Below are 16,032 nucleotides of genomic sequence, written 5' to 3'. Positions count from 1 at the left end.
CTTAACAATAATTTATTTACAGTAATATATAATAAATATATCAAACATAAAGTACAAACTTAGCAAGAATCTAAAAATACATACATCAGAGTGTCCGTTGCTGCACACAATGTCCCAGTGAAAATATATCCCATTTATATCTCATTATTATGCTTCATGTCAGTTTGTCTCTATATAACCCATACCCTGCTATTGTCGCATAGTGGTCTAAAGATTTATATAGCGTAAACATACTATGTCGAAATAGTGCACGGCTTTATTTGCTGAATAAAATTCTTCAGTGCACACGCCGGGTATCGAACTCACGACCATAATATTGTCAGTCCGATGCCTTATCGATTACGCCACAGAGACGGTCAATGATTGGTAGAATTTTATTAAATATGTAAACTTAATTTATACAATTGACACAAGAAGGAGAAAATAGACAAATATTATTTGAAAACAGTTGTATTATTCTAAGGAACTTTAGATTAATGTGTACAACAAACTTTCAAACTAATTACATACAGATCGTTAGATGAACTGATTTCATAGGGTTATTAAAACGCTTTTTTATATGACGTTTGATTGAAGGATGTTAAAGAAACTTATCAATGAGAATCGACGTCTGCAAACAAATAAGTCTCACTAACACGACAGAAAATAAAGATGAGTTGCTTTGGGACAGAAAATCCCGACTTATTTAGAGAAAATACAAGTAACCAAAATAACTAAGCATGCAACCAATTTTAGCATGAATATTTTGAATGAGTTCTTGCAAGTGCGCTTTGTTAGCACCGATATTTTCAGGAAAAAGTCAAATGGATTGTCGCATAAATAAATACAACAGTCAGCATAATAATAACAATAGTGTTGCATTATGCATGTACTATGCCTAAATAGTAGGCAGGGTTTGACACATAGTGCACTCGCCTCCGGCTCGTGCACCATGTGTCAAACCCTGCCTACTATTTAGGCATAGTACATGCATAATGCAACACTATTATATACAATGTATACTGGTGTCTCATAATATCGCGGTACTTAATCCTTTTGCATAAAAAGTGTTATTCCAATTTTTTTACTTTAACTTTCATCAAATACTAATCATAAACCAATCTATGGCCTAACTTTTTAGAGTCAAATTATTTCTCAGGTTTGCATTGTTTAATTTGTTGTCTATTTTTAAAACGGGAAGTCTTATTTACCTCCTAAATTGTAGAGTCTCATAGTATCGCGGTATAGGAAAACATGGACTTCATTTTTTATTTTTATATTTACGGTGAAATTCTACATTAAAAATAAACATTTATACAAACTAAAGACTTTCGAAACATGAACTTTATTCTGGCTTTTACTAGGTTATAAAATCAATGATCTAAATATGATATAAACGGTAATGGAAATCTGTAAAATTACGTTTTATTTGAATAAAAAATTACTGACACATGTTCCATACTTTTTAATCGTCACAAAAGTTTACATTCAGACGACAAACAGATAGTATTTAAACAGAAAGGATATGAACTGTGTATCTGAATTTTTGGAATATAGCGCGATACAATGGAACCCGCGATATAATGAGAAGCGAGTATAAATAGTGCTTATACGACAAAGTATATATATACATCGAATTGACAGGGTATTTATACAGTAATATAAATCTAGAATATTCTAGAAATTGTTAAAACATGATATTACTGGAACAATCTGGACATACACAAAATTTAAGAATGTTCTAGATAAAATGACCAAACATGTTGACCACTCTGGAATGTTCAAGAAACTTAATGTTACTAATTATATACATAATGAAACAATACACATCTCACAACACTATTTTGTATTGTTTATGGACTTTTGATCTTGAACATTGTTCGATATTTTCATATATTATCTCATTTAATTAATAGTAAGGTAAGATTCATCTCGGGTTTCTGACTAGATGAAATATTATTCAAAGTATATTTGCTAATATGTCTTTCATATATGGGTGAAAGAGATTCAAAAGACCAAATTTTTCTTTCAGGACTCATCTCAATTGTACAACTTTACATAGGATTGATAAACTTTGTTAGAAAACTAGCAGGGACTATATTTTTGGCGGAATAATGGCGTATGAAAATATCTTCTTTTCTGCCTCTCAAAATTATTTTAGAACAATGAATTTAGTTATCATTTTTACACAATCGAAGACTTGAAGAAATTTTCAAATGTAAATTAAATCAATAATGAGGGACAGAAGTTTCAAAATATATTAAATAAATATGATTTTTCAAACATACTAGAACTATGTTAGCTTTTAAAAGCTTCCAATCTAAGTACAGATATGAACCAAAAATCCAGAAAAAGGTTTTTTTCTCTCTCTTAGTAAACGATCAAAACTTTTTGTTTTTATATCATTTCGTGTCTTTATGTGACAACTTTTCCATATGTGAAAATAAGAAAAATCTAAATATAGGAAGTATATGAAATTACGGAAGCCCATTTAGGACCTATAAAAATATTTTTGAAATTTGATATAACGAATTGTCGAATTTATTATAACAAATTTAATTCATTATAACAATTTCTTTGAATTCGTTATAACGATTTATATCTGTTATAACAAATTTGTTGAGTTCATTATAACGAATTCTTTCATTAGTTATAACGAATTAAATTCGTTTAAACAATTTCTAAAGTTTGTTATAAGGAATTAAATTTGTTTAATCAAATTCAATAATCAAGGCCTATAGAAATATACATCTGAATTCAATATAACGATTTGTCAAATTCGTTTTAACGAATTCAATTCATTACAACAAATTAAAGAATTCGTTTAAACGAATTTAATTCGTAATAACAAGTTTTAAAATACGTTAAAATGAGTTTAATTCGTATTAACAAATTTTTCAATTCGTTATAACGAAATCAACAAATTTGTTTTAACAGATTAAATTAATTATAGCGAATTCAAAGAAATTGTAATAACGAATTAAATTCGTGATAACAAATTCGACAATTCATCATATCGGATTCAAAAATATTTTTCAATAAGTCCTAAATGTAAATGGGCTTCGGTAGAAAATAACTGATGTATCCTAAAAAATTTAGAAAAGTAATGAAAATTCGGATAAGCCAATATTCATTTTAGTTAAATTTTTTATGTCAATTTAGTAATATCATCTTGTAGGCCCTATATCGTAGTTTCTTTTTATGCGAAAGAAAAAAACATTTAATCTTTTGAAATACAAGTAGGGATCGCACGATTGGCAACAGTGATTTTTTTTTCTTAATGTCCAGGAAAAAGGTAATGACCTTGATCTGACCTTGCCTCTAATATTAATTAGTCAAATTCAATCTCACTGACACCATCACTTAGTGATATTGTCTTCTTGATTCTGTGAAAAATTCATTAATTTTTAAATACAAGAAATATGAGAAGGAATCTTAACCTTAAGGAATCCACATGTAATGAGAAAAATTTAATTTTCGCACATTGAGTAAATTCAGTAACTGGTCCTCGTTTACTACAGGTATTGAAATAAATGCATTGTCACTTGTAGGAGAAACACTCATTGAAGTGTTAGACTGTATAAGCATTGCTCTACTGAAGACTTTAAAGGTGCATAGACACAAATTTTAAGTTAATATTTTCTGTATAATATCACGACTTATTGTAATAGCATTTCATGCGAAAATATATAAAAAATCTTATTTCATCTAAAAGTTATTAATATTTTAAATTTTTGGATAGGTTTAATTGACACATCCTTGCACTTTCACAAATTTTAATTTAATTCTTAATACATAGGAAAAGGGGCAATCACGTTGAGTATTAATGAAAAATTTTAAAACTTTAATCCAGAAAAATAATTATATTCAGAGCAGAAATGTTTGAAAGCAAAATCCCTTCACAAGTATCGTCATTCCGCGCTTAGTGTCATGTACAGTTTAGCAAATTGAATACACCCGTGAAACGTACACAGTTTTTGTAAACAGGGCACAAGCACTGTAATTGTTAATGTTTACGATTCACCGGGTGTGCTCAATTGTTACCGTCTGCTCACCACGAAATGCTATAACAATATATGTCTTGATATTAGAAAGAAAATATTAACTTCAAATCTGTGTTTATGCACCTTTAAAGGAAAAACATGTGTCATGTCAAAATATAACAAAAAGACAAACAACGTGTTTATAAATTACCTAATAAGTCAATATCTTAAGTGATTGAGGCAACAATATTTTGTACGAAATTTGCACATCCAGTGACGTAAAACATTTGAGGTCTAAAGCTCCTTGCCTCTAGGATAAGCAGAGCTTTCCAAATTTATCTTGATTGATGGAAATAACACAGGAATGACAAACAGTACATATTAAAGTTTTATTTACACATTTTCATCACATCACATTGTGTTCAATACGGTAAGGAGAAGACCGATCTCTGTATAATGTCAAAAGCAAATCTGAAATGAGAGAAAAATACAAAAAAGTTACAGGTTGCTTCTTTTTAATTTGCATACACTGATTCAAAAAAGTTTTTTGTTGAATGATTCACCATGAATTTTCCGTTAAAATTTCAATTCTGGGGTTGAATTTGTGTAATTACAAAGAACCTAAGGGACGTAATAGTCAACAGGGTTGTTTCTTTTTAATTTGCATACACTGATTCAAAAAAGTTTTTTGTTGAATGATTCACCATGAATTTTCTGTTAAAATTTCAATTCTGGGGTTGAATTTGTGTAATTACAAAGAACCTAAGGGACATAATAGTCAACAGAGTACTGTCAATAGGAGATGAACTTCTTTATGTTTGCCTACAACTAAACATATTCATTACATTATTTGTTTCTAGACTAGGCGTATAACCAGTATAACTGTATAGTAGTGCAGTATAATCAAATACTTTTATTTTATAAATGTGGAAGACACATGAAACAAAATTTCCTAACAACCTATGGACAATTATTTTGGAAGTAATTACCAGTTTTGAGAAAAGGTATAATTTTGTTATTTTTCATTTGAAATATACAAAATGTACAATGTTTCAGTACAAACATATAAATATATCAAGTGTACAATTTCTTGACTGACATTGTAATATTTATTGTTAGAGAGATGGGGAGAAAGAGAATGGCTGAGAGAAGCACAAGGGTTCACAAACTATTTACAAGAGGCCCAGGGGCCACATCGCTCACCTGAGCAATTGGCTAGGAAAAAGCACATATCAGATCAGAACTGAAAGTTCACTGATGGGGGGGGGGCTTGAATTTTTACCCCCCAGGGGTCATGATTTGAACAAACTAGAATTTACACTACCTGAGGATGATTCCCTCTAAATATCACTAAGCATGGCTTTGAAGTACTTGAAAAGAAGATTTTAAAAGGTTTCCCTATATATTCCTATGTAAAACTTTTATCAGCCATTTGGCCCCAACATACCCCCGGGGGTCATGATTTGAACAAACTTGAATCTACACTACCTGAGGATAATTTCACATGAGTTTCATCTTTCCTGTCTCAATGGTTCTTGAGAAGAAGATTTTTAAAGATTTTCCCTATATATTCCTATGTAAAACTTTGATCGACCATTTTGGCCCCACCCTGCCCCCGGGTGTCATGATTTGAACAAACTTGAATCTACACTACCTGAGGATGATTCCACATGAGTCTTTCCTGGCCCAGTGGTTCTTGAGAAGAAGATTTTTAAAGATTTTCCCTATATATTCCTTTGTAAAACTTTGATCGGCCATTTTGGCCCCACCCTACCCCCGGGGGTCATGATCTGAACAAATTTGAATTTACACTACCTGAGGATGATTCCACATGAGTTTCATCTTTCCTGGCCCAGTGGTTCTTAAGTAGAAGATTTTTTTAAAATGCCATTAATTTTCCTCTAATTCATAATTATCTCCCCTTGGAAAGAGGCGTGGCCCTTCATTTGAAAAAACTTGAATCCCCTTTACCCAAGGATACTTTGTAGCAAGTTTGGTTGAAATTGGCCCAGTGGTTCTTGAGAAGAAGATGAAAATGTGAAAAGTTTACAACGACAACAACAACGACTACGACGACAACAACGACAGACAACGGACAAATTTTGATCAGAAAAGCTCACTTGAGCCTTCGGCTCAGGTGAGCTAAAAAGTTACTTTTACATTTTTGTAATATTTCTTAAATGTAAAAAAAAGAGAGAAAGAACTTGAGTGATTTGACAAATAGTTTAAGGATGACTTGTCAATTCACAAAATAAACAGTACAGGGGAATTCACACAAATATTTATGATGAACTTGGTTAGCTATATCATATATGCAGTGATTGGGAAGGCCAAAATGGTTAATGGGACTGTGGCGCAACTGTCAACGTTTTTGAGGGGCCATTTCGAAAATGAATGGGCCATCAATATAATGTGAAGGGCCATTTCAAGAAATAAAAAGGGACAAACAAATATGAAATACGAGAGAAAACACGTTTTTAATTAACTGAATGCGATTTTTAACACATGAAATGCAGCAAATTTAAAGGAACTTGCTTCTAATATAACTGACCCGTATTTTGTGTTAAAATTATGACAGTTTTGGAAAGGGAACAGCCCTACCATACAAATGAATGAAGTATTGCTTCGTTTAACTGGAAGTACTTTTTGACAGGTTTCAACCAATGAGATTTGTTGTTTTAAATTGACTGCATTTAAAACGAAAGTAAAACAAGAAAGAAAGTCATACACAAAATATTTCCAAATAACATTGCTAAAAATTGAATGTGCACCTTGGCGCCATGATTGATTGATTTAATGCGCCATTTTTCACTTCAATGCGACTATGGCACATGGCGCAAGCCCTTCCCAATCACGGTATATGTATTTTTTCCTTTATTTCCCGAACATGACAAGCACACAGTATGTGTGATCAGTAAGCAGGGGATGCTCACTCCTCCATGGCACCTGATCCCATCTCTGATGTATTAGAGGTCCGTGTTTGCTCCAATTTCATATTGTTTAATGGATTTTTGAGCATGAATACTGTTCGTTATCTCAGTATTTCATCGTAAATTTAATGTTGGTTTTTTATTTACAAATTTATGTACTGACTAACATGGCTTGGTATATACTTACAAATTTAATGAACTAACATGAACTAATATTATTCCTCTTCTGCTTTTTGGGGCTTTGCTTCTGGTTCCTCAAACTGTACATGCTGGAACTTAGTTCTGAAGACAGGGACATATCGCAGGTAGTTCACCATCTGAACATCAAAAAGCCACACAACTCCTAGTGCTCCGGTTACTCCAAATATCCCCAAACTTTTCCGCCTAATGCAAAAAGAGAAATTTCATGGGAATTTATCTAATAACAACATATACATGTATTATTAAATTGTTTATTTGTTGCATTAAAGTGCATGGAAATAAGTCTTAATGTTTTAAACTGGCTTTTAGTTTGACTAATATTCCAAACTTTAACTGATGTAGAAGCATTAAATGTAAGAAAAAATATTGAAACAAAAGACAACAGCCTTCAAACCCTTTTATCATTCATTTTCCAGATAACCAGCGCATATGTATGTATTTATGGACAGCAATGCTCTTGTTCACCCAGTTTAACATTGCAAATAACAAAATACAGAGAAACTTATCTAATCTTGACAACCTTTGTTCAGGTTTCAAAGACTTTAGCAAAATAAAACAAAATCTCAAAATAGACAATATTGAATTTATTGAAAGGGACTTCAAATTTACTCTGCATTACATGCAAGATTTCATAATCCACAGCACTTTTACTGTAGTTAAAACATCAAGGCCTGCCCAGTCTCCTGTCCTCAATATTATCAAGGAAAACAATTTAACATTAGGTTAAATAATGGAAAGGACCCTGGAAACCTTTTGAAAATGCTATTGACATAATGACTGAAGGCGGTGAGTACTGATGTAGTGCTAAACAGATTGGGATCATTCCGCAAAACGGGATACAATTATAAATTTACAGTGCAAAAACTATAATTTTTTATTTTGGTAATACGAGAGGCATTTCAAAAGTTTTGAGAACTGTTTGATAAAAAATTATCCGTTTCACAGAAATTATTGAGTTTGATATCATTGGAAAGATAAGAAAAATACACACAAATTGTGTCGTCACTTTGTAATTTTTATGACATAATAACTCCGAAAATGACGTCATAATTCCCCATGCTTACGATACTGGCCATAAAAAGTGACGTAACAAAAGACAATTATTTCAAATTAAAATTTTTAAAAAAACTTTGCTCATTACTTTGGCGCAAGCTATCGGACGAAAATGCCAGTTGGCGGATTGTTTACATAGACATCAATCTGTCATATGGTGTTCTGTTTCAGAGATCTTGTTCTGAAATGTTTAAGCGATTGTCAAACATTGCATGTTTTTATCGAATCTCGCTCACAATAATGCGCAAAACAGACCTAACTGTGAGAAAAAGGCAAAGTTGACAATCAAAGAAAAATAGTTACCGTGTTACAGAATTTGATGGCATCAATTCGTCAGGTGTTTTAACCAGATTTACGGGATCGATGAAGGTTCCAGAGAAGTTAAGCTTAGTGTGCCCCATATTTTCTCGTAAAATTCAAAATAGCGAAGGCGCAGTTTTAACCCCACTGTACCTCTACATATTCGCAAATTTTAAGTCATGGAAATTAAATAAGATTTAACATGTCTGTGTAACTTATAAACCTTTTTTGAAGTCAAAAGTAGTAGTGAGTTTTGGGGCGCCGAAGTTTAATTAATAAGAAAAAATATGCACAGAAACAAGTCTGGGGCAAGACTTTTGTACATTTTATTTGTAAACGGTAAGAGTAATGTTATTCAAAATGTATTTGTTGAAAACTGCATTAATATACTTCAGTTTTATACAGAACATGTTTTATTTGATACAATGGAGAGCTATATAAAAGACAGAAAATCCAGTCTTATCATGTAACTTAAAATCTTAAATGAATGTCGATTATAGCATAACCGGACATAAACCGTGCTAGTAAACAAACCATACAATGAAATATGGAATTGTTGATATACAGTACCGTAGTCCTACTCTACTTCTTTGCAAATGAAAATTTTCTTTGAAATATTTTTTCAAATAAGCCTTTGGCAGTACTTTTAAAATCGTCTCATGTGGATAAAAACGCGACTTTTCAGTATGCTAAACATTCTATATTCTGACGTCATTTTCGGAGTTATAAGGTCATAAAATTTAAAAAGTGACGTCACAATTTGTGTATATTTTCTTATCTTTCCAATGATATCAAACTCAATAATTTCTGTGAAACGGTGAATTTTTTATTAAACAGTTCTCAGGACTTTTGAAATGCCCCTCGTAAATATCATGAATCCAAATCAAAAAACTTAAAAGAGAATAACTTTTGGCAAACAAGGTTTTCTGCAACCCAAAAGTTTGTTAGATTGCTCCCCAAAAAGTTGAGGAACTTCCGAGGGATCAAACTCCTAAACAATGGCAATACAAAAAAAACTTGTCAATCAAACGTTATTCCTTTACAAGTATCTTGATGTGGATTTATGATATTTATTCACAGGCACCTGACGTTACTTATTTTTCTTTTAATAAAAAAAATAAATCCTTACCTTATAATAAATTATTATTAGGTAAGGGTATTTTTTTTATTAATTTAAAAGAGAAATAAGTAATGTCAGGTGCCTGTGTATTTATTGTCTTCATAAAAATTTTCATCTTTTGCACTGTAAATTTATATCCCATTTGGGATAATGTATACCAAATGGGTTATTTTATCCCATTTAGGCGAGTTGTCCCAATCTGCTAAAAACATAGGGGCTTGTCTTCCGCATTGATAAATGTAAAATAATTTTTTTAAAATTTGTATCTACATTAAATACACTCTAAAAGTTGCTTTAATAAAGATTCTGACATGATCAGGCAAGAAAAATAATGTTTTAAAAAAAGTACTACAACTATATACATAAACTCTCAAAGGGGCGCAAGCTGACATCTTGGAAAAAATACCCCCTCCCACTTCAGCACCTATTTCTGGACTCTAAGGCATTAATTTATTTTGTTGCCGCAGTTCTCTTCCCTACAGTGATGATTTTCCTAAATGTTGATGCGGTTGTCAGTCGTGAGCACGCGTTTAATCAACAGAAAACGGATACAATTTCTTCGATTTGGAGCTCATCTCGCTGAATCGACCCAAAAAGAACGGAAGTTGACATGGTTGCATGGTAATCGTGGTTTAGCATATAGCGCTCTTTTAGAGCAAGTGTCTTGTAAATTATGTAACAAATTACTTATATATTAAATGAGTCTTGACAATTTAGCCTGTGAAACCAAACTTTAGCCCATATTTATCAGTTTTCACTGTCTTTTTCTTGTCGGTAAACATTTTTTCCGCGAAGCTGGAAGTCCTTTGGTGTTACCATTTGCTTTCGATTACCCTCTGAGTTTTCCGTATTATCTGCCCTTGCAATTTTGTCAACTTCCGTTCTTTTTGGGTCGATTCAGCGAGATGAGCTCCAAATCGAAGAAATTGTATCCATTTTCTGTTGATTAAACGCGTGTTCACGACTGACAACCACATCAACATTTAGGAAAATCATCACTGTAGGGAAGAGAACTGTGGCAACAAAATAAATTAATGCCTTAGAGTCCAGAAATAGGTGCTGAAGTGGGAGGGGGTATTTTTTCCAAGATGTCAGCTTGCGTCCCTTTGAGAGTTTATGTATATATGTGTAGTACTTTTTTTAAAACATTATTTTTCTTGCCTGATCATGTCAGAATCTTTATTAAAGCAACTTTTAGAGTGTATTTAATGTAGATACAAATTTTTAAAAAATTATTTTACATTTATCAATTCGGAAGACAAGCCCCTATGGCTAAAAAGGTTCATGACTGACATGAGTCCATCTTTGTTAAAATTAAAATTTCATTGAATCTTTTAAAGAAAGTCTTTTATAGTATGAGAACACATCCTGACATTCTTAAGTGACCTCTAAAGATAACAAATACATGGAACACTTCTAGTATACCGGTCCCCATAAATATGGCGCTAAAATAGGTGCCGCCGAAGTCGGTGTACAATATATAGACGATCGCGTGAGCGATCGACAAAATCGAAAAAGAAGCCACAAATTGCAAATTTGACCCCAAATTCGTGTTCCTTGTGAAAAAATGGGTTTAAAAAACTGGTTTTTAAACACAGTTTTTTAAATGAGAATTAAAAGATTTCGTAAAATAACGTACTTGTTTAGGAAGTAAATCTCCATCTTGCGTTGTTTAGGAATGTAGTCACATGATCAATTTTTGACGTAATCTCATAAATATTCATGAGTTGCGTCACTTATGTGTTGACGTAATGAAGAAATGCCTGATAGGACTCAAAGTCCAATGCTATTAAAATTGCGTGATTTTTGTGAGAAATACAGGGATTTAACAAATGTTAGCTAATTACTGGTCATCGATGGATTGAATTGTGCATCATTATCGATTTGAAAGGAAAAATATTCTGAATATTTGGACATGATTAGGAGGTCAGGATATCGAGCTGCAGTTAACGGTAAGTCGCTTTTACAATGACTTGCCTAAACTCAGCGCTGAAAATCGTCATGTTTCGACAATAGAGTTGATTTACCCGAACTTTCATTTCTTAAACTTTCCTGTTCTTTGTAAAGCAAAAATTTCGTGAACTAAACCAAAGTGTAAGATATCGGCGCGATTCGACAGGCTGATTCATGCAAGTTTTTGGTCACAAAAGGCACTCATAGTGCCTTTTGTAAGCAAAAATGACATGAATAAGCCCAAAGTCAGAAAGATTACAGAGTGGATTTATAAAACAACCCCAACTTTAAAAAATATTTAACCTAACCCTAATCACTCGATCGGATGCGTTTTGTTGAAGCGAGTGGGAAATTGCGGTTTGTTTACATTCTGCATATCAACGGCAAGGGAAATAACTGCTCATGCGCAATCGCGTGATTCTGGGGACCGGCATACTAGAAACTTCCCAAATACATAAGTAACGTCTTCAATTTTTTAATCTTTAGGTTCAGAGCTGTAACTCGAATTTACTCTGATGTATATTTCTTTTTTTCTTTCAGTAAAAAGTCAACCTAATTTCATTCTATAAAATAGATGAAACATTTAAAATGCTATTGACAAATGATCTATGTTCATTAATTGTTACTTGATAATGCCTGCATACAGGTACAAATACATAAAAAATAATAAACAACACTCTGTCCCAGACTCAAGGACATTGGTGCTGACTTGTTCCCAAGAGCGTACGGTGATATATACAACTAAATAGGATTTATTTCTTACCAGTGATTGTAAAGAAACCTTGAATATCGATTCATGTTAAAAAGTTTGGCCACTAAGGACGGTGGAGGCCTTATATTTGACGGCATTTTGTTTTTCACTTTTCTGTCTCCGTCGACCGGTGCAAAAGGAAACAGTTAACTCTTACGCAGAATATTCGTGTTAAGGTATGTTGCTCGTGAAATTTGTTAAATCAAGGATTTTTTGAGACGTATATTTTGAATAAGTACTCATATAGTGTGACTCAAAATCCTAGAGAAAATAGGGGGTCAGTGTGCATCATACTGATCTACGGTACAATTAAGTTGACCTTTTTGCACTTAAACTTTAACTCTTTGGTAAATTACTTTAATCTTTGTCATATTTCATCAGATGTAACCATGGCAATAAATATAATTTTATTTTACTTCAAATAGTTTGAATAATATTTATCATTGAAAAAATCTTTCAAATCAGTGCGCGTTACTTGTTGTGTGACCTTTTTGCACTAAAAAGTAACATATATTTGGGGGTACTAATAGTCTCGTTTTCCCCAGACTCTCGCTCTCGAGACTTTGCCCGAGCGAGAGTCTGGTCTGATTCCTATTTAATTTTTGTAATTTCAAGTCGAGGCTTACCGAGAAATCGGTATGGATTTTCATTGGCTGATACATTCTTTTCGAATGCTAAGATCTGAATTCTTTAAAAAGTCAGAGGCTGCGCCTTTACTTTTATCTGGTTTTATAATAAAATACCTCTGTCTGCTTTACAAGGAACAAAAAACGCACATATCTTTGTTTAAAAAGTAAATTCTATCATGTATTTTCATGGGAGTTGCCATCTTGTTAGCCGGTTTAGCGACCTCTACTGGTTACAAAAATTAAATAGGAATCAGACCAGACTCTCGCTCGGGCAAAGTCTCGAGAGCGAGAGTCTGGGGAAAACGAGACTAGGGTACTAAAAACTAAAAAAGAAATAAAAATACTTTCTTAAATCAAGCGTTTTACGACTTAAGCGCTGATCAGTCACAAGTATTGAGTACTTTAAAACAATGAAAGAAAAAGTTGGTGTCAGTGATGTTAATTTTGAAATATTGGACAAAATATGTGATTTTCAGGCAAAAAATGGTATAAATTTTATCTAGACTTATTTGACATATCTTCATTCTTTGGCAAAGTTTGTTGAAGGAAGGTGTAAGACTTGATCTAAAATGTAAATTAAGACCTATATTAAATACTCCTAGCAATATCATAATGGAAAATATTCTCCGAGTAAAAGTATGTGAGGCTAAAGTTCCAAGATATTAAATTTAATAAATGTGCAGATTTGCAGAATTATCTGCTAAATATCCTTCCACCATTAAAAAAAACAGTCCCTCATAAATCGTGTTTCTTTGTAGCTTTTTGAGCAGTTTTTTTTTTCAATGTTTGTTAAAACATTAACATTGTTGAATTTAAATATGTTATGAAAATTAAAAATTAATAAATAGTTTTAAAGCTAGAGGATCTGCGTCAACTTTTCTTAAAAGCTGACGAGTGACATACCTTAAGGACAAAATGCAAGTCGAAGTGCTCAAGGTATGAATTTCTGAATCCAACTTTGTCAACATTATCTGATAAATAAATTCAAAAAGTTAATGAGAAAAAATATGTGCGTTTAATCTTTTCATTGGCAGATCCGGAGGGGGGTCCGGGGGTTGGGCATTGGGGGATGGGGTGGGGGGTTACAAACTTGAGAGGGCAAAAAAAAGGAAATTATCTCCAAACTCGAAAATCTTATCCTGAAAGGGGAGGGGGCTACTGAGGTTTTAACTTTTTCTGTAACATTTTTTAAAATTACATTTAATTGACTAATACTGTATTCAAAAGGGGGTTTGGACTATCAATGAATGATTTTCTTTAGTGAATTTTATACCTACGTCTTAGGTCAAAGACATATATATAAAACCATAACACTACAGGTCTGCAGTTAATACCACTCCCACACCAGTGGGATTTCAGCCAGAGTATTTTATGATGAATATCCTTTTTTTAATTATTGTAAACTGTTTTCGGAGGTCACCCACTTTAAAAACCGTTGAGCTCTGTGGACAGGTCTGCCTATAGTGTGATTCTACGAGGGTTGTCCCAAAGACTCGCAGACAATATTTATCATTGATAAAAGCAGATCCTTGGATCCGCTCACCATGCTCACGTAGATCGCTACACAAGCATGTCCTGGGTCTTGCGCCGGGCGATGGCCCTCGGTATGAACAATTTTTATACAAAGGCAGGCTACTGACACATAAGTCAATGTAACAGGGATTTCAACCTCTTTTAAAGTCAGCATTTCGTATCCTTAGGATTCTTATATTTGTTGTATGTAACAAATGAAAAAAATAAACAGATTCAAGACAAATCACTAGATGAATTCATAAATGAGGTTGCATTCGGCCGTTTTATTTTAAAAGCAAGGTCAGGTCAAGGTCATTATCTTTTCCATTAACATTCAGCATAAAAAGTATTTTTACCAATTATCAACGCCTACTTATATTTCAAAATTTAATAATTTTACTGTTAATTTCATCAAATGATGTTATATTTCCATTTACATCAAATAAAAAGTATTTTTACCAATTATCATACAACGCCTACAGCGGCAATGTGACACACAAAGGGGAAAATTGACAAATGTAGAATTTTTGAATGACCCTTGTTAATTTTGTTCAGTTTCTAAAAGTATAAGGTGTCAGAAAATTACAGGTTTCAGAACCTAAAAATTCTATTTTTAAAGAGAAAAAAAAAATAAAAGTAAAATGTTGTTTACAAGTTTGAACTAAAAATAAAAGTGGCGAAACGGTAGATACCTTTGTTTTTCCGAAACTTATATCGCGCAGTTTTTTTTCTTGCAGTTTAATAATAGCTATATACTCATAATTTTCATAAGTTTCTCTGTATGCTACAGATATCTTAGAAGAAATCGACATGATTTTGACTCATTGTGTCCTTTCAAAAAATTAGTAATTTTAATGTTAATTTCATCAAATGATATAATAAATATATTCTAAACAAAATTCTATACATACAAAATAATACAAAAGTCATTTCTTCATTTCATTTTGTTATAAATATGATATTCGATTAAGTAATATAACTTTTTGGCAGTAAATGCCAAAACAAGCCATGATTTATGTCATGATACATGTAACCACAGTCACCAAATTTAACTCGCTTGAGTTTTTGAGAAATTCAAGCAAGTTTGGTGCCTGTGATAATAACATTTTCAATTTCGTTCAAAATATAACATCATAGGGGTAAGCTAGGGTACGATGGCGATCAATTTTACATCGGAATATATAAAAATTCTTTATAAATCCTCTCCTCAAGAACATCAAAGCCATGTTACATTTATTTGGAAGTATCCTTTGAATATATTCTAGAAGAATCATTAAAATCTTCTTTTCAAAAATAGCAATGCCATAATTAGTCATATATAAAAGGAAGCATCCTCAGGTAATGTACCGAGAAGGGGGAGGCGGGGCTAAATTAGAAACGTTTAATTACTAAACCGTTTCATTTTTAGGTCACCTGAGCCGAAGTCTCGAGTGAGCTTTTCTGATCAAAATTTGTCCGTTGTCGTCGTCGTTAACTATTCACATTTTCGGCTTCTTCTCAAGAACCACTCGGCCAATTTCAACCAAACTTGGCACAAAGTATTCTTAGGTGTAGGGGATTCAAGTTTTTTTCAAATGAAGGGCCACACCCTTATTCAAGGGGAGATAATTCAGAAATAGTG

At 32.5% G+C, this 16,032-nt stretch overlaps 1 long non-coding RNA gene across 1 annotated transcript; it reads right to left on the bottom strand.

Moving 5' to 3' along the window:
- Positions 1 to 4,332: 4,332 nt before the first annotated feature.
- LOC134238369 (uncharacterized) lies at positions 4,333 to 12,421 on the bottom strand. The gene is made up of 3 exons (XR_009985990.1): positions 12,283 to 12,421; positions 7,080 to 7,276; positions 4,333 to 4,433 (listed from the first exon to the last, which is right to left on the bottom strand). It is a non-coding gene; the product is annotated as an uncharacterized LOC134238369 (long non-coding RNA).
- Positions 12,422 to 16,032: the final 3,611 nt, after the last annotated feature.

This window comes from Saccostrea cucullata, unplaced genomic scaffold, assembly GCF_032062105.1.
Source record: "Saccostrea cucullata isolate Sc308-1 unplaced genomic scaffold, CSIRO_AGI_Scuc_v1 ctg787, whole genome shotgun sequence".
Classification (NCBI taxonomy): Eukaryota; Metazoa; Mollusca; class Bivalvia; order Ostreida; family Ostreidae; genus Saccostrea; species Saccostrea cuccullata.
The sequence above is the reverse complement of the archived record's forward strand: the minus strand, read 5'-3'. Positions and strand labels throughout refer to the sequence as shown.